Genomic DNA, 18,514 nt, shown 5'->3' on the forward strand with positions numbered 1-18,514 from the left:
CTGAATAACAGCAGAGATTCAGCCCCCCCCCCCCCCCCCCCCTTTTTTTTTTTTTTTTTGTTCTTTTGTGGAGTCTGTGGTTCTTGTACTTTTGCACTTGGGGGCAATACGTCTGATGCAAATCGGGCATGCAGCCTGTTTGCATGAGCCGCGTACGGGACGCTGGGCACTATGCCGAAAAGTTGTTTGAGAAGTAATCCGACCATCTCCGCGCATCGACCGAGACCTCGACGCGAGCTGTATATGCGTGTTTGTCTTCCACGCACAGAATGGCGACGTTGACCTTGAGTCGACCCCCCCTCTTGTTTGGCTGCGGGGAATCCGAGTCTGCGTGCATCGGTGGACCGGCGACATAAATCAGCGCAGAAAGCTTTTTGCCGGATATGATTGCCCGAGGCCCCGCTTGCTGACTGCGTCGGTCTCAGCTCCGCTGGCCCGGCGATGTGTGTGTGTGTGGCAATGGTCTGGGTCTTTCTCGGGCTTTGTTTCTTACTTTGTTCCTTGCGCTGCAACCTCGCGTCTGTGTACCAGTGTGTGTATATATCGACTGCAGTCGTGTACAGCCGTGTATCCGTGCTTGTTAATATGCGCTGGAAAGTGGAGCGGGGGCTGCTTTTGTGTGCACGGGCGTGTGGTCGGAGTGCGGCATGAAGAATGTTTCGGGACGCAGAACTGCGCAGACAGATGGGACAAGAGATATGCAACAAGACAAAAAAACTAAACGCATACGTAAAACACTCGTAAGACATATTCTTGAATGTGTCGCTAGTATTTGGGATCCCTGCAGAATTTTGGAAACTAACAAGATAGATTGCGTTCAGAAGAAAAGAAAATACGGTTATTCATTTCATATACCGCCATTCTGTTAAGAACTTTTTACCATCGTCTCATCTGGGCGTTGTTGGCTTGACTCATTTGTCCCGCCGGCGTCAGAATAAGTTTCTCAAGCTCCTGCACTCTCCGTTTCACTCACTCGACTGCACCTCACAGGACATCTACCTGTCACGTGCATAGCCACTTGCTATACAAAGAAAAGTAACGAGTTCAACTTATCTGTCTTTTATACTCACTCTAACACATTTAGATTTTTTTCTGGAGGGCTATTGGAAAGTGGAACAATCTGCCTCGTATACCCGATGCTTACTCCTGAAATAAAAAAAAAATCCTGTCACGCCCATTGAATGCTACCACTACCTTCATGTATATGACTTGTACTTTACTACCTTCTACTGCTTTTTGTTGCTTGTAAACTATTTCGTCTGCGTTTGAACGCATTGTTTTGTTTCCCCACCCCTGCGATAGCTCCATTAAGGGCTGGAGTATCTGAACATATGATAGTGTATGGAAGTCGCATAGCATGACAAATCAGGTCACACTGGATGACACAGACATGGAACTCAAAGAGAACAATAACGTTAACAAGAAAGAATGAAAAGCAATCAGGGCTCGAAGGAGAGGAATGACTTGCCAGTGGAAGTACAAGTCTTAGCTTCCTGCAAGTGGCCGTCACCAGGGCCTGGTGCCCAGCGTCCGAAGACCCACTAAAACGTACTAATTGCTCGGCCGGTGCTTCTGCAGCAAATACTTATCATGTCTTGTGGTTGCATCTCGAGCTAGAAGACGGCACTGGACGAAACACTCACTCGGTAGATGAGACTACATATCTTCCTTTGCATCAACTCCTCGCCAGCGGGTCGAGTCAATAATGGAGTTGACCCAGACCGACCCGACCCGACTGCGCTTACATGCATGTTGCGAGGCTAGTTAGAATAGTCAACAAACTCTTGCAGGCAGGTTTGACATAGTCTCAATGCTCGCTGCTGGCATTGACGTTAACCCGACGACCGGTTTTCAACCCGACAAGCCGACTCGACCATCCTTTGTCGGGCTCACCTAACCCGTAGCTTATCGGCTTCTCGCTCGTTCAACCACCTTCGTAAGCCACTTTTCCAGCTGCTGCTGCTTCTGCGTGCTTTTGTTTAATATAAAAACTCGCTCAAAGAGTGAAAAAGAAAGAAATGAAAGTGCAGGCAAAAGGTCGTTTTCATCTGCGCTGGGAACGACAACATAGGGCTCGAGCGGAGTGCCTTAACTTCGTCAACACTGTTTTCAAGAAAACACGACCAGGTTCAAGGTCCGGGCCTGAAGCGTAAGCAAAGGCGCTCGTATTAGCTCCGGGCACGCTTCGTGCAGTGCATAACACCAGATCGTTGTCCGGGGCAAGCGAGGGAAAGGTGTTGCGAGTTCGCGCGTTATAACACGCTTGGGTGTTACTGCGACGCAGGCGTATTTATGGCGCGAGCAATGAAACGGAAGAGCGAAGCGCCCCTCGTGGTGCGTGACGCAACTTCCTGTTTTCAGCCCGGCCGGCGGCGCCGTGCTGCAAGGGTTATGCGCGCCGTTCGGTTTACGTGTGCGGGCGATCACGCGTGAAAAAAAGTCGACGCTTGCGTCACACCGCTTCCTTAGCACGAAACTTAGCTCTAGGAAGAGGTTGAACGTGCGTGTATATATAAAGCGAATGGTGAAACGAACCCCATACTCTTACTTTCTTTCTTTCTTTTTTTCATTGCGGTTTCTCTCAATCTGTCGCGGTCGTTCGGGCCCCCCGCACAGGCTCAAAGGAGTGCGGTTTCGCGAGCGTGGAGGAAGTGAGGCCACGCGTGGTTGTTCGGTGAATGTATCCGCGAGGCTTAGATCACCGACCCCCTCCTCCTCCTCCGTGACGATGGATATCGGCCCACGGCTCGGGGGCGGCGCGCTGCTGTCGATGACGATATAGCACTGAAATGAACGCTCGTGCGTCTAGACGCGCCCGCATGCTCGTTTAAATGGAATCAGTAGCTTCGAGAAGAAATAAGAAATGCTAACATCTAGCGCACTAAGAGAGACGTATGCACAAAAACGCACGCACTAAGAGAGACGTACGCACAGGTCATTTAGCGCGCAACGGCATGCCATCACCGTGGCGTGTGACGGTGTGGTGCAACATCATGGCTGGTATAAATGTAAGGATCCCTTTCTAATCATTCATCGTTCGCGACTAACCGATACAAGCCGTAACCTGGGCGCAGCTGCGTTCGGATCACTGACGAAGCCTGAGAAGGAATAGCATTTGAATGGAATCATTAGACTATATATCCGGTCCTTGAATCACATCCTGCGCTCCTAATTCGCTAGGGGAAGACAGGAGAGGAGTTATGATGTATCACAGAATTGGAAGGCGACCACTAATGCGTCCCTATGCGATTCAACTGTGTTCGTGATTAGGTATGGTGTGGCGTTGATAAGCTAGGGTACCTTAGTATCGACGGCCCGTCTTACGAAATTAACGTCACGAGTTCAACCTGGCATAAGGGTCGCCGTGCTGGACTGCTCCCTAGAAGTCCTTGAACACAGAGGTGGCATTTCACGGTACAGAGGTTTCTTACGCAATCTCAGTGAACGACTGCAATTTGGATGAACACTCCCGGGTGAAGCGACGCCCACAGATTTTTTTCTTATTTTTCATCTCCTCACCCCCTTTACCCGGTGTCGGGCAGCCAACCCGGATGCAAATCTGATTTCTCTCTGCCTTTCCGTCACTTTTCTCTCTTTCTGTTACTTTTTAATATTTGTAGAGGAACGGGAAGAAAAGTTACATCGGAGCCGGGTATCCTAATACACAGTTATGAAAATGAAGCTAGTCTTTTAACCAGTATAACAGGCACACGCGATCCGCACACACATAAATACATATATACTAAGAAAAAAAAAAACGTATTGCACCTCTTCTGAAAAGCGGTACAGGACCCTACCAATCCGGCCAATGGTGTGGCACGGCCGACTCGAATGGTGATGGCGCCGGGCTAGGTCTTCCGACCTTCCGTCTTCTGCGAGCGTGTTCACAGCGACCTATACTTGCATGCAGGCTTTCCCAAAGGGCAGGAACATTCTACAATGCGACACGTCTGTGGCGAATGCTTGCACGCCCCATGATTGCCCCATCTCAATACAACGAGGTGAACTCTCTCTCACACAAATGCCTACACCCGTATCGAGACATGACCACACAAACACTCCTCAACGGTCACAAGCACGCATAAAGAAGCAAATTCATTGACAAAAAACAAAAATTCTTAGACTCCAATTATTCTTTCATTCGCTTAAACCAGCGATTATACTAACAGAGTCTCCGACTCCTCGATGACTAGTACGTGTCCTTGAGAATCCTACATGATTGCTGTCTTAGATGTTTGTAAACGAAGTGCCATCGTCGATACAGAGCTACCTCCGTTGTCATGTAATACTCTTGGTCGTCGTCGACGTCTTCATACCACCGTATTCGTCGCGGATATTATCGTAGTCGCCACGTTAAATGTTTTGTTAAAATGTGTGTCTTCTTCAGCGTGCTGTGCCTGAACCAAACCGTGTCACTCACTCACTCACTCACTCACTCACTCACTCACTCACTCACTCACTCACTCACTCACTCACTCACTCACTCACTCACTCACTCAATCAATCAATCAATCAATCAATCAATCAATCAATCAATGCGAACAGAAGGACACGCGATCGGTCCGTTTCCTTGCCCACGATTGCTGTTCGCAGTAAAACAAGCTCGCGATGCAGAAATATATATCCCCCTGACAACTTCGCCACGACCTGTTCGTGTCACAGCATCTATCCATCCTTTACGCCCCGGGAGCGGCGGCGTCCTTGACACGGCTCTCCCACGGAGTCCTGCCCTCAGCAGCACCTCTGTGCGTCTATGCTTGGGTGTGTGCACGTCTCTGCGTCCGTTCGCATATACCGTATACACTCGCGTAAGAGCCGCACTTCTTTCTTAGCGATCTTGACGGGGCGCGACGCTCCTTACACAGGCACGGGTAATTTCGGTCCCAATTTTCCAGGCCGCGCGCAGTTCGTGTAATCCCATTGCAGCAAAAGATCTTACGCTACTGCTTTCGCAATTAACTTGCTTATTTACATATGCGTGCCACGAACCTCGGTGTATTCCGTATGTGTCGGCTTATGTGACTGTCCATTTCGGCCGCCGCTGATTCGCCGGAGCCGTACCAGCGACAAGCAGGCAGGCTGGAGGCGCCCGCCTCCTTCTGACTCGTAGCCCCAGCCCCGACAATCAGTACTTCAGCAAATGAAATGGACTAGCTGGGCACTTGCAGAATACCTCGCCAGTGTCGCTATCTCTGCTGTTCAGGCTCGGTTTGGCAACACTCGTCCATATAGATGTCCTCTGCGCCATTCGTGGCGTTAGACGTGCCTGTGACCACAAAGCTTTCCGCAACAATGGGCGAAAGACACCTCACGCCACGCGCTCAGGATCAAAGAACAAAACAATCTACAACGACGTTTTCTTTTTATTGCGATAGCAATTATATGGACACTCAAAAGCAGATTTCTGCCGTCGGCGTCGCCGTCGCCGTCGGCGTCGCCGTCGCCGTCGCCGTGAGGTTCCGTATGACGTCATTTGGAGATGAAATCGTCGCCGCGCGCCGAACGCTGTATGTGCGAGTGAAAGGGCGCGAGGGGCGCGTCTTTCACGGGGAGTGAACGCACGGCGGAGAACAAACGCGCGTTCTGCGCCGTGCTCGCTTAAGGGCTGCAGAAGTAGGCGTCTCTTTTCTCCTTTACAATCACCATATATGTAGAGCAAACGCGCCTTCTTCGGACGCGCGAGAGGCCGTGGGGGAGGGGGAGGGAAGGGAGGCGACGTTTAGCTGCGGCACCAAGTGCCTATTTATATCAGAGGCTCCAGCAACAGTCCCACCCCACGTTCCGGCATGTGTAAATGGCTGCGTAAGACGCTGTGGCCGCTCCCCCTTACTAAAGAGTACTGCAAGTTTCCAACGCGTTTGTGCTAGCGTCCCCTTAAGCGGGAGATCCGATGATTCCCTCCGGAGCTTCGCCCACTCATCATCATTCACCCCGTGGATATGCTGTGATTTTTTTTTTCTTAAGCGAAGTCTTTCTTTGGCTCGCTCACCCGTTTTCGCGGTGGTCGCTGGTCTGTACTTCTCACCGTCGATGCAAAGGACACGAACACACGCAACCCATCTTGCGGGGTGCGTTCGCCGTCAACTCTCCGAGACGCGCACGTTCTCCAGATCGAGAATGTTAGGGGTGTCTTAAGGTTTCGATGCTCTGTTGGAGCACACGGTTCATAGAACCGCTGCAGATGTGCTGGTTAACGGTTATGTTTTCTACGAAATTACGCAATGAACCAACAAAAACTGCCTCTAAGATAATATAATGCAAATATACGCCTTCAAGCCCCGAATCATTCCTTTAATATATTGAATAGCTAGCATCCCGTTCTCCCCCTCCCCTGTAGAGGGTAGCCAACAGGAGGTAAGTAGTAAGTGGCTCGTGGGGAAAGGGAAAGGTTGGCGCTATCTTCTGCAGCCCTTGAGGGAGCACGGCTCAGCGCCAAGGAGGTATCCTCAGGTTAAACTCCGTGTCTTTCCTTTGCCTTTCTCTCTCTTTCTCGAGAAACGTTTGGACATTCGCGTCACTGACAGTCATCATCGATGGTTACTGCGCATTTTTTTAACGTTTCCTTTTTTTTAAAGTTTATTTTCGGGCTGCCAAGATGGTGGTGCGGCCCAAGATGGTGGTGCGGCCCGAGGTGGGGGTGTGGCGCTTACACCGTGTGCGGCCCTTATACTCGAGTCTATGCGGTACATACCTACGTGTCTCTGCGTGCTAGTGCCACCTCCTCATCAACGCGCGAGGAGCGCGCATGGCCTCGTCGTCACGGGACGGGCCACACGCAACGGGCCGTTTCTTTTTCGCCGACTCCGGAGTCGGCGACGACGAACGACGCTGTCGTCCCACACCGTCGCACGCACCGTTGGCACCGCTCGGTCCGCTGGCGCGCGCGCCGACGTGTGCGCTTCGGCGCGCTGTCTCGTCGTGTCGGCGCCGTTGATCATCCTACGCCGCCGCCGCCGGTGCTGGACTGAAGCATTTAAGCTGCGGCAGGGCTGTACAGAGTTGCACCTAAGTTGCACTCGTGCTCACCTTGTTAGCGCTCGAGAACTTCAAGGTCGGGAATACACGTTGCGTAAAGTGAAGCGTGGTTATATATTGGCTGGGCTGCGTGGCAACGCATGCTACTGCCCACCAGCGGCTGTACCTCTATCTGCGCGATATTCTCGCTAACCGAGCATGCTGCTGCGTGCCCTCTGCCTGCTCCGTATTATTTCTAGGAGAATGGTGTTCGTACAATACTCCGAAAAGTGTAGATGAGACACTAGCTTCTCCTCTAGTGATCGTCCTTAATTGTCGGTGTATAAATGCTGATATTGTATTTACTTGTGTTCGGTCAAATTTATCCCAAGCGTAAATCCTTAACCTGTTGTTCGCCAATGGCGAGACTTCTTGCCGTCTGGGCGTCGCTACCGCATTTACAGGCTATGTGGGGTGTACTGGACAAATGTGTAATTTCGACACAATCGTATACGTGACACTTCCGCGCGTTTAGAAAAACTGAGCTTTGTCTGCCTTCATAAATTCCGGCAGGACATCAGTCGCATCTCCAAGAAACTGCATTTTCAGTGATATCATTGGCTGATGCAGCAATGACAGCCAATAGTCGTGCCTGAATGTTTTTTCTTTCTTCTCATTTTTTCATCAATAAGTAGCTGCCGACTCCATGGTCACAATACGAGGCCTCGATTTCTCGATCCAGTTTAACGAAACAATCATGGAACTGTTAAACGCGACCAGCTGACTACGCGCGCCATTTACGCGTAGCGTGACTTCGGACTGAAAGCATGCCTCCTAATGACGTCACGGAAATTGAATGTCGCGATCACGTGGTATCACACAAAGATGACGTGCGCATCAGTCAGCTCCGGGGATGTGGTTGCAAGCCATATCCCAACTCATGGCAGCTCGAATTCGTACAGAATCGACCCGAATTGATTAACTGAAAGAATTAAACAATGACATCGCGAAACTCGTGCAACAGGCCATTCCGGCAGGGATAGAGGAAACATAGACGCGAAAATCAACAGCAGTAAAAAAAAAAAAGTTAGCCAGAAACCGCAAACCCGCCACCTTAAACATGTGATTGAGTCAGAAAAAAAAAAAAAGAAACTCTTTAGACCACACAAGGATTCAACCTGAAGCAGCTCAACCGAAGAGTATTGAAACCACGGCCAGGTCCACAGGTGAAACACAGACCCGCATCACAGTAAACACTTACAACGGCTCCACGGCTTTGCAGCACCGCGCGCAGTGTCTGTCCACAACCAATGTCCGGGCCGGCTGACCAGCTAGCGTGTCGCAATTTCCGAGCGCCACTTCCACAAGTCGCAATATCCCTTTAATACCGTCGTCGAAGCGCGTCCCCACAGCCGAACGGCTTCCGCTTTCACCGCTCTTGCGTTTCGCGGGGCGACAAGAATCACCGCGCTCACGCTAGCGTGTAAACCCCTTCGCAAGCTTATATACAGAGAAGGCCTTTCAACCCTCCCTCCAAATCCCGCGTCCACCGAAGTTCCCCCAATTCTAGCGAGCAGCTCGACGCAGAAGAAAAGTTGTCCAAAAACCGCAGTCCACCGAAGTTCCCCAATTCTAGCGAGCGGCTCGAAGCAGAAGTTGTGAAGGCATTCACAACTCCCGCAATATCCCGTTACACGCACGTGCCTATGGGAGCCCTCCCTCCCTATGGCGGAGAGGCTTCCCTTTTGTTCCTAACGCGGCAACCGGTGGGCCGTGGAATGCCGATGATTGCTTCCGCGAATCCAGCCTTGACCCAAGTGGCTGACACTGGCCCCGATATTGATTCTCTTTTCGTTTTTCTGCTCTGCGCGCTCTCGGTATGTGGACACTCATTCAATACGTCGCTGCCTCTCGATGGCTGTAGCGCCCATTTCCTTTTGTTTGCTCACGGCCGAGGTGCTCTGCCCCCTCCTACTCTGTTAATTTCGCGTGCGTGAGCGAGCTCACCGTGTCCTTGCCCCCTCTCTCTCCATCTCATCTTTCTATTCTATCTTTCCCGTCCCCCAGAGTGGGGTAGCTAACCAGACGCATTTCTGGTTAACATCCCTGCCTGCTCTCTTTCTCTCCTCCTGTCTTCTTCTTCCTTATGTCCTCCGGTCAGTCCTCGCATTTTTTTCGGGCATTCTCCTTCATTGTTACATTCAACCCCAATTTGCTTAATATATTACATTTTCATTTCCCTCTTACTTCCTTGTTTCGTGCGTTTTCCTTCTCACTTCCCAATGTCTTGCTGCGTTTGTTTCCACTTCCTTCTTTCTTCTTTTTACGTTTCTTCATTCCTTTTTTTGTTTTAGTTGCTCCCAATTTTTCATTCTTCCTTTGTTCTTTGTTGCGGTCTTCATCTCTTCCTAATTACTCTTTCTCTCTCACCTTCCTTAAATTTTTCTAATTTTTCTTCGTGCTGTATCTTTCTTGTCCAATCTATCACTTCATTCTTTCATTCCTTGCTTCCTTCCTTACATTCCTTCCATCTTCATTCCCTGTTGCCGTTTTTTCTTTCGTAATCTTCTATCATTCATTCCCTGCCTCCTTGCTTTCCCCACGTCATTGCCTTTCATTCATTTCTTCATTCCCTCCATCCTTCATTATCTGCTTCCTTCATTCACTTCTTCGTTACTGTTTTCCTTAATTCAATGCTTTATTATTTTCCTTTCGTCAATCCGTCTTCCCTCCGTTCTCTGCTTCCTTCCCAGCCATACCTCCTTTCTCGTTATTTCTGTGTTTCATTATATTTTTTCCTTTGCTATGTTCCTACCAAATTTTCTTTCATATTCAGTACGTTTTAATTGATTTGCATAGACAGAGTGCCTATTTGGACGACTTGGTTATATGCATTGCGAAAATGTTTTTTTGCGCTGACAGACACGCGGACGTAAAGAGAAAAAAAAAAGGTTACAGGACACACGAAGCGTTTCGGGTGTCCTGTATGTAGCCTCCTTTCTACATCAGTGTCTGTCAGCGAAAAAAGAAAGAAAGAAATCACTTTGAATAGACTGTACCATTTATCTTCTTTGTCGCTTTGCACTTGCGCTGCAGTGGATTCCCCGTTTCTTTTTTCCCCCGAGCCCTTGACGACGACGCTCTTTCCGCTAACAGCAGCAGCACAGCACGCGAGCTGCAAACAGCGCGCAACAAAGAACGCACCACGCGGACTCGGACAAACCGGACAATAGATATAGCGGTGTCGATACCGTATTTTTCCGGCGACATCGATATATCATTCGTTTTGCATGAAGTCCTCTCCTTATAAACTCACCGCACGAGCTCCGCCCGCTTTATCGCTTTCATGGTTATTACGCTTCGGCCATTAGAAGCAGTTTCATTGACGTTACGGTTTTCGCTTTGTACCAGTTTTATATTGTTATGATTTTTTTTCTCTCTTTCTTCTACGGCAGCCGTGTGGAGAAGCACTTCTCCGTTACGCAGGCGTCGTTTTCCCCCCATTGTGATCGGCCGTGACATTGATTACAGACACCGCCGCGCGTCTTTCTCGTGTAGCGTGAATGGATCGGCCAATCGACCGCCATTCACGAGCCTATATGCGCCGCCTTTCCTCGGATTAGCATCGCCCTTGCGCGGCTAGAGCACCGGAACGAAAAGTAACAACGGGTCTTCCGTGGTTTCCGCTGCACAACCCGCCCGTTTTCGATGTCCGGCCACGTACTCGAGATCCGAGTTGCGCGCGTATTCAGTCGAACCCGGATATATCGAATCCGAAGGGGATCAGAAAAAAAGTTCGATATATAGGTAATTCGATATGTCAAATAAAAATGTTTACACAAAAATTTTCAAGGAGGCTTTTACTGCTGTTCGTTATACACGAGAATTCGTTATATGTGGGTTCGCTACATCGGAGTACGACTGTATAAGGCCTCCGTTCCGGTTGCTTCACGATATAAGCGGGCGTGTAGCGTTGTTCATCGTGCCTTTACCGGTCCTCGCGAAGGCAGTTCCCAAATATGTACTACGGGCTGTTCTTCTGCCCTGCATTACAATACGTTCATATCTCGAATGAGCACCTGGCGGTGAAGAGAACCGCACGTGTGCCTGTCAAGCGCGCATGCAACGAGCTTGTGTGCTGAGGGCTAAAATAAAGATCATATAAACAACCTGCGTCTTACGCACGTACGCACGAACGAATGAACGGGTATAAGCGCTGGGGCGCACTTGATTATTTTAGACCAAGAACGTCCGAACTCGCTCACCAAACGCGAAAAGAAGAACATTACCATATACCTCTGGTATGTATACTTTGTTGAGATCGCTTAAACACCTTGAAAATAAGAGACACCGCTAAGTTATATGTGAACTGATCAATCAGCGCGTAGCGTTATTGCTGGCTTAGATTAGCTGCGAAAGGTTGAGAAGCTTCGATACTACGAACAGTGGGCCTGTCGGAAGATCTTAGTTAAGTATATATGCATAATCTTAGCCAAGGAAGCAATACTATTACATTCGCATCAGTACGTAGTGGCGCAATAGGAAACAGCGCGCGAATGCGGAAAAAAAATTATTGTAGTAACTTAAAAAAAGTTTTTTATAACGGTGGCGTGATCTCACAGGAAATCTCGTCTCGTAATGGAACGTGGTTATTGCGGTTGCACATAAAGCCAGTAGAAAATACCTGCCCTTTTGTACAAGTCATCCTTGCTTTCTTTTTCACGTAAAAACGATAAATGTAAGATGCGTATGGATCACAGCCTTGCACGCAAAGACGCGCCGAAGGAAATTTACCGCAACTTGCGCCTGTTATGCGCCGTAACCTACGGTATACGGGGCGAGTGAGCGAGATAATGCCCGACGCTTGATGGATGCGCTGCCGGGCATCGTAACATCAAGTGGCGTGCTTACAGCGGCTTCCGGATATCACGTTAGCAAATCGCCCTTGTTTTTTTCCTAACACGCGAAGGGGCGTCGCGCTTCCGCGCGCGTGTGTGTATGCTTGTGCGTGCGTGTCGGGAAGTAGGCCTAATGAATCTCTTTGGACATTTGCGTTTGCCTCTTTCAAGAGCTGTGCAGGAACCTTCCGGAATCCTGCCTGTTTTGTTTTGGTCACCGATAGCGATAAGGTTGCGGTTTCCACGCGCTGTTGTTAAGCCCATCGATTACACGAAAGTGGTCGTCTCGACGTTCGCGGTAAAATAGACGCTATACAGGAGGACAACCGATCAATGAGTACCCATAGCAGTACCGATAGTTTACAAGGTCGCCGCGTCGCGAAGCGTGGCCTTACGGTTGAATGATATGCTTCTGATAAAGCGCTGTTTATACCGCGCGAGATAGCCGATCATCCAAGGACGGTGAATTTTAATGAAGCGCTGTACGCGATGATAGGCAGCTACTTATAAATAGGAAGTGACATGGAGATAAAGACAAGTATACCGGTAGGTTAATGTTCCAGTACAAAGTGAAGACGCTCAGGGGTGATAATTTGACCGTGTAGGGGCCCAAACACGCAGTCCTCAGAACGACTTGTTCCAATTTATTCAGATCTACCCAGAATATATACGCATACGGAAGCAAAATTTTTAGAACATTGCGAACTCATCGCACTTCCTTTGAATGGAAGGCTCGCGCTTACCTTTTGGAATTTATGGTGGTAAGTATCCGGTGTTGATATTGTACATACGAGAGTCACGCGAGCGACGCCTCGTGTTCCCTAATATGCGTTGCCCCTCCCCCCCCCCCTTTTTTTTCTCTCTTTTTTTGTTAATCACGTGCTGTTTCATCTGACAAAGCTGGACCGCGGCCTGTATGGAACAAGTTGACTGATTCCTTCGTTGATTGATCGGGCTTAACGCACTAAAGGCAGCACTCTGGCTACTGGAGAACGCCGGAGGTGGCGAAGGCCCCGAATAAATTTAGACCAATGGCGGTTCCTCCACGTGACCTGAAAATCGTGCGCAAGCCTTTTTAGCGTATACCACCCACAATCAACGCGACCCTTCTCGTCTCGGGAAAAAAAAAAAAAAAGAGCGTTTCCCTCAAACTGTTGTTCACTCGGTCAAGGAGAGGACGAGGCAGGAATAACAGAAACATATATGACCGCCCGCCAGAGGTCGCGACGCAGCAGGTATACGAAGGCAAGAGTAAGATGCCAAAGCGTTGTTCGTAGTATAGTTAACAGCGAAACTTCCTCGAACAAAGCCACCAGCAGCAAACGAAAGCGAACTCTGTTGCACACGTGACAGAGAAAGAGAGTGAAAAAACGAAAAAAGAAGAGACGCACTTCGTCTGCAGATGATGACCTTGACCACGAAGCCAGAAGTTGCCGTCGTCTGCTACACTCTTCGCCGCGAAGCAGAAGGCAAGAAAGAAACTGCAGGAAAGAGTTGTTCGAGCGGGTTGCGCCGAAGTACGGCGCAAACTCTCGCTAACATAGGAGAGAACTGATACGTGGTAAGGCGAAAAACAAAATAAAGGAACGAAAAGTGAATCGACGCCGGTAGGAAACAAACAAAGAAACAAAAAAGAAAAAAAATGTGGTGCAGCCCGTCGCGCTCACTTGCGCAGCAGCCGGAACGAGTATGGTCGTCCATTAATATCGCCGCTGCCGCCGACCAGGCTCGACCCGTCGATGTTAGCTGCCCGCGTTTCCTGGTTGCGTGAACACAGCCAGCTGTGCTTTTCAAGCTGTCTTCTTTAACGCCACGCCGTGTCGAAATCCGTTCTTACGGCAGCCGTGCAACTTGCGAAGGGTGACGTGGTCGTCGTGGTAATTTAAATTCGAAATGAGTGGATGTGTGAGTAGCAGTCATTTATAATCAATGAGGCGCGTACAGATCTTTCAAGGACGGTGCGTGTTTAGAAGCGAGAAAGAACGGATTAGTAGTGGAGCTCGTATTTAAGAACGAACGCCGTCTGGCAGGCATTGCAGTACAAATTTTGATTGCTTCAACTGTTCAAAAAAAAAAAAAAAAGAAATCGAAACTCTGACGCCATCTCGGTCTCATGCAATCGGGTTGACTGGTTTTCACGCTTAAAAAAAAAAAAAAAAAGAACCACGCAGTACCTCGTGTAATCGGGTTGAATGATTTTTCACGCTTAAAAAGGAAAGTAGAAAAGGACCGCGAGGCACCAAAATGAAAGGGTGATGATTCGACCTCGCTATGAGGGGCCGAATTCACAAAGATTTTTGTTCCTAATTGCTGTCCCCCATTTACCGGCCAGGTTCGCCTATAGTATATTCGTGACTGCGATTGTCTATCGTGTTCTCTTACGAACACTTCTATACAGCGTAATCACGGCTTAGAAGAACTTGTTGTTGGGCGAGCTGGTACATATTAGCGAACATTGTTTAACTGCGCGAAAAAACGGACCACAGAAACTGCGCCCGTCCTTGTCCCATGCTGTTTCTGTGGTCCGTTTTTTCGCGCAGTTAAACAATGTTCGCTAATCACGGCTTGATGAGCTAGTTCGTTCGACAAACTGAAACGTAGAACAGATGCCATAAGTCATGATCTATTGATTTCTTCCTTTAAAAAAAAAAAAAAAAAAACGTAAGACTGGCGACACGAGCGCCAATGTGGCGTAAATTTTACGTTTCCTGTGTCCTTCGTCCTTTTTGCACTGCTGCTTTAGTAGGACTAGCGTAAGTACTTTTTTTTTTTCTGAATACACACTGTGAACTAAAATACACACTTAAGTGTGCATAACGGTGTAAATCTCTCTTAACCTCACGCCCTTACACCCTTTTTTGAGTGTAAGTCTATAAGTTACAGACCGACTCACACCCTTTGCACTTTTCAGGGTGAACATTCACAGTGCAGGCCCTGCTGCTGATGCGTGTTTGCGCCCTATATGGCACAAACGCCTCCTGGATTGATATAACTATAGTTATAGCATACTATATAATTAGCTACACCGATAGCTATAACATAACTATAGTTACTATAATCCGGGAGGTGAAATTCGTTGCGGAGCCTTCGGTTAGGCAGTATTTCACAGTCCACTGTACCCAACTAATTGAGGCGTGAAACCACGTCAGTCAATCCAGATACTGCTCGCTATAGAGTATTAGTCTCTGTATACAACTTGGAAGTACAGGGCTACAGGGGCCGTGCTAGTATGCCTGCAAGACCTGTTTCGACGTGCATTACTCCAAGGTAATTGAACATTACTCGAAGGTACTCGTTGAAACAATGCTCCAAGGTACTCCAAGGTACCCCTGTAGCCCCGTACTTGGAAGTACGGGGCTACAGCTACAAGGCCGAGCTAGTATGCCTGCAGGTCCTGTTGCCACGCGCATTACTCCAAGGTCCGCGATGCCTTCTTTTACAAGAAGGTGTAATAAGCGAAACGTGGATGGCGACAACTGCTTTCCCAACCTCGACGCCAGTCCAAATCGCGCCCTCGAGCTCGTACATTCACCGCGTCGAAACATGCCGCCGATCAATTCGATGCGAATCGAAGCCAGTCCGCGTTGTCGCAATATGAAACGACACGACGTCGTCGGCGAACGGTGGCTCAGCGCAAGTCCCACGGTGGTTCAGCGCGTAAGCGTGTCCCACGAACATTACGTGGACAGCTTAATCGCAGAAGACGAAAGCAGGACGCGACAGAGTGCGCACGCGAAGTCGTGTTTCCGCCAGGGTGCATAAATGACAATGGATTACGAAAGAGAGAACAGCAGGAAAAACGAAGTATTTATGAAGCGAGTGGCACAGGGCCATCGACATCCAATCAGGGTCTGAATTTGTACTTCTGGTTTCACAAGTATCAAACGGTTCGCCATTGGGTTGCTACTTGGTTGATTCATCCTGAACCGAAGCTACTCGCAAGTACAGGTATCGTTAGACTGAAAGCGAACGCGGAGGGCTTCCGTCGGCAGTGCTTAACGAATGTAGTTCATAAAAAGAGGAAATGATGATTGATTCGGCTAAGACTCACAAAGTTATTGACTTACCAGCCATGAGACCCGCCCGGTAAACAGCGGCCAAGCTCCAGGTTTGCCATCAGAAGGACGAGAAAAGTCGCTCACGCCCCCGCCGTTTGCTTTGAATAAGCTCCTAGGTTGCTTCAAGACGCGCGCTTCACGTGACGTGACGTCGTGTATAGGCTAGGCTGACAAAACCACCAGAAACCGATATATATTTTTTTCTTGTCCGTTTGTTTCTTTCTCGGCGTGTTCGCAGAAAAGAGGAACGCTGCAATCGAACTTTTATTCGGACCTTACGGGCTGTCAGCCTTCCCGCATGACTGCACGTCACGTGACTCGCAGGCGCGGAAGTTATCTAGCAGTTTGTTGACTTCGATCGGGAGCACATGCCAGGACGCAAGAAAGAAAGCGGTCGCAAAACAGGTTACATGTCTGTTGGCGTGACTGGCTAGCTCAGGCGAGCGCGTGCCGGGCCCAAATTGTTTGAGGCCGGTGCCACAGCACCCGGGGCCCTCTTGTCTGTAGGCTTAGCTAGGAAACAATACGACGCACTTAAAGCTCGGTACAGACGATTCGAGAGAGAGAAAGAAAGAAAGACGCTGTCGACACACGCACCCACGAACCACGAACGAGACCTGCATGGCGTGCGCGGAAGGGTAATTCGAAGAGAACGTTGCCTCTCCGTGGTGCCTTCCGGCTGTAGTACAGCTTTTTTTTTTTTTTTCTTTTTTTTGCCGGGCGAACGCGCCGCAACCGACGAGAAGGCGTCCAAGGTCGAGGCCGTGTAGTCTCGTAGTAGTGGTCGTACACGGCCTAACCGCGGCGGGCGCACGCCATTAGCATTCGAAGCGCCGCGCCGCGCTGCTGGACTCTCCTACGATCGCGGCGGTGAGCTTTAACCACTCCCCACGAAGCAGAAAACTTCCCGTTCTTCTCTTGCGCTCTTCAACGTTGCTCTATTCTGCCAGACAACTCTTCCTTTCTGAATTCTTTTGTTTCGTATCTTCTTTTTTTTTCCTCGCCCTCTTTGCCCTTGCGCCCGTTTCGGAGACTGCGGGGGTTTCTTTTCGTTTCCTCGTAACGTCTTTCGTTATTCTTTATTTCCTAATTTCTAAAAGAGGCAACATTTCTGAGGAACCGCTGTAGGGCCGAGCCTTACCGGGACCTGAGCTGGCGACGAGATAAGCCTCCTAACTCTCAGCTCACGAATCGCCCTTTCGAAACAAGAACCGCTCGACGGGCGTTTCCTCAAGATTAAAAAAGAAGAAGAAAGAAAGAGAGAAGCTTGGGGATGGGAGGTTTGCACGGTAGAGAGAGAGATAGAGAGAGAAGGAGAAAGAGAGAGCGATTTCGCTTTTCTTCTCTGTGTGTAGAAAGTAGAAGTGAAAAGGTAGGCGCTCCTAGTAAAGTGAAACCGTGGGTAAAGGAATATGTAAAACGAAAGAAGAGGAAAGAAAGAAAAAAAGAAAGAAACACACCATCACCTGCCAAGGTTATGCAAAATAGCGCCGCCCTTTTCCTCTGAAGAGTACTTTTTTTTTTTTGAAATCTGTGCTTTTGTTCTCCTTGAACTCTTTGTCGTGGACGCTGTAGTGACGTGAGCTGGCCGCGTTGAGAAATAATTGCTCGAGATGATAACTCATTGAGCTTAGAGGAAACTCGTAACCGATGGCCGAGAATGTAGAGACCAGGGTGATTGCCTCATTGTCCCGAAGAAACGAGCTTCGTGGAGACCCTATCGTTGTCTTTCATCGTATTCGTATGCTAACTCGCATTCTTTCTGATTTTGTTCATCATTTTGCCAAGTGCGTATGTACGGCTGAAGTTACGTGAGAGGCAGCAGGTGCTGACGACACTTTTCCGTCTAGAATAATAATAATAAAAAGGCAATATCGACCCCAATTTCGAAATCGTTAACGGCGATGAAATAGATACAAACGAGTGTTTAAAGAAATCATTTCGTCTTGCAGATTGAAGTTAGGACACCACACGCGTTTCATGTGTGCGATATGTAAATGAAAGTGGTAGATTCAATTTTCAGCGATTCCTTCAGTAAACATTGATATTGAACATACGTGATGGTTGCAAATTTAGCATACAGTGCATATATATATATATATATATATATATATATATATATATATATATATTTGCTGGAGTGACTGGCGTGGCTTTCACGTTGCACCATCGGCCAGTCCTCCTCGGAGATCTAGTAGAACCACAAGACATCCCTCAATTAATACGAGCAGTAATAAAAACGTGAACAGAGTTCAAGTGCAAGAACACATGAAAAAGTCACAATGTGTTCAGGAAGGCACAGAAAACTGTATTCGAGAAAATGCTCAACTATCCACGCTATGATTATCAGAGAGTCGACTTTAGCGGTAAGTTCCGCCAGTTAGATAAACGGATTTTTTTTTTTTGTAGAGGAAATACTTGGTTCATGTTCATTTCCGGCTAAATAATAGATGCAGTTTAATAGCCCTAACGGTGCATTCACACCGGTAATTGACAGAGGTCACGCTACCAACCTCGACTGTCGAGCGCGACCTGTCCGTCGCCAGGCCACAATGTCTCGCGATTGATGCCGTTCACGTAGTCCACGTCGGTTCACGTCTGCAC

The 18,514-nt window shown here is 48.8% G+C and overlaps 1 protein-coding gene across 2 annotated transcripts in view; it reads left to right on the plus strand.

Moving 5' to 3' along the window:
- The window catches only part of LOC119430971 (serine/arginine repetitive matrix protein 1), a 148,809-nt gene that overhangs the window by 89,839 nt on the left and 40,456 nt on the right, over window positions 1–18,514 (plus strand). The window lies entirely within an intron of this gene.

This window comes from Dermacentor silvarum, chromosome 10 (assembly GCF_013339745.2).
Source record: "Dermacentor silvarum isolate Dsil-2018 chromosome 10, BIME_Dsil_1.4, whole genome shotgun sequence".
NCBI lineage: Eukaryota > Metazoa > Arthropoda > Arachnida > Ixodida > Ixodidae > Dermacentor > Dermacentor silvarum.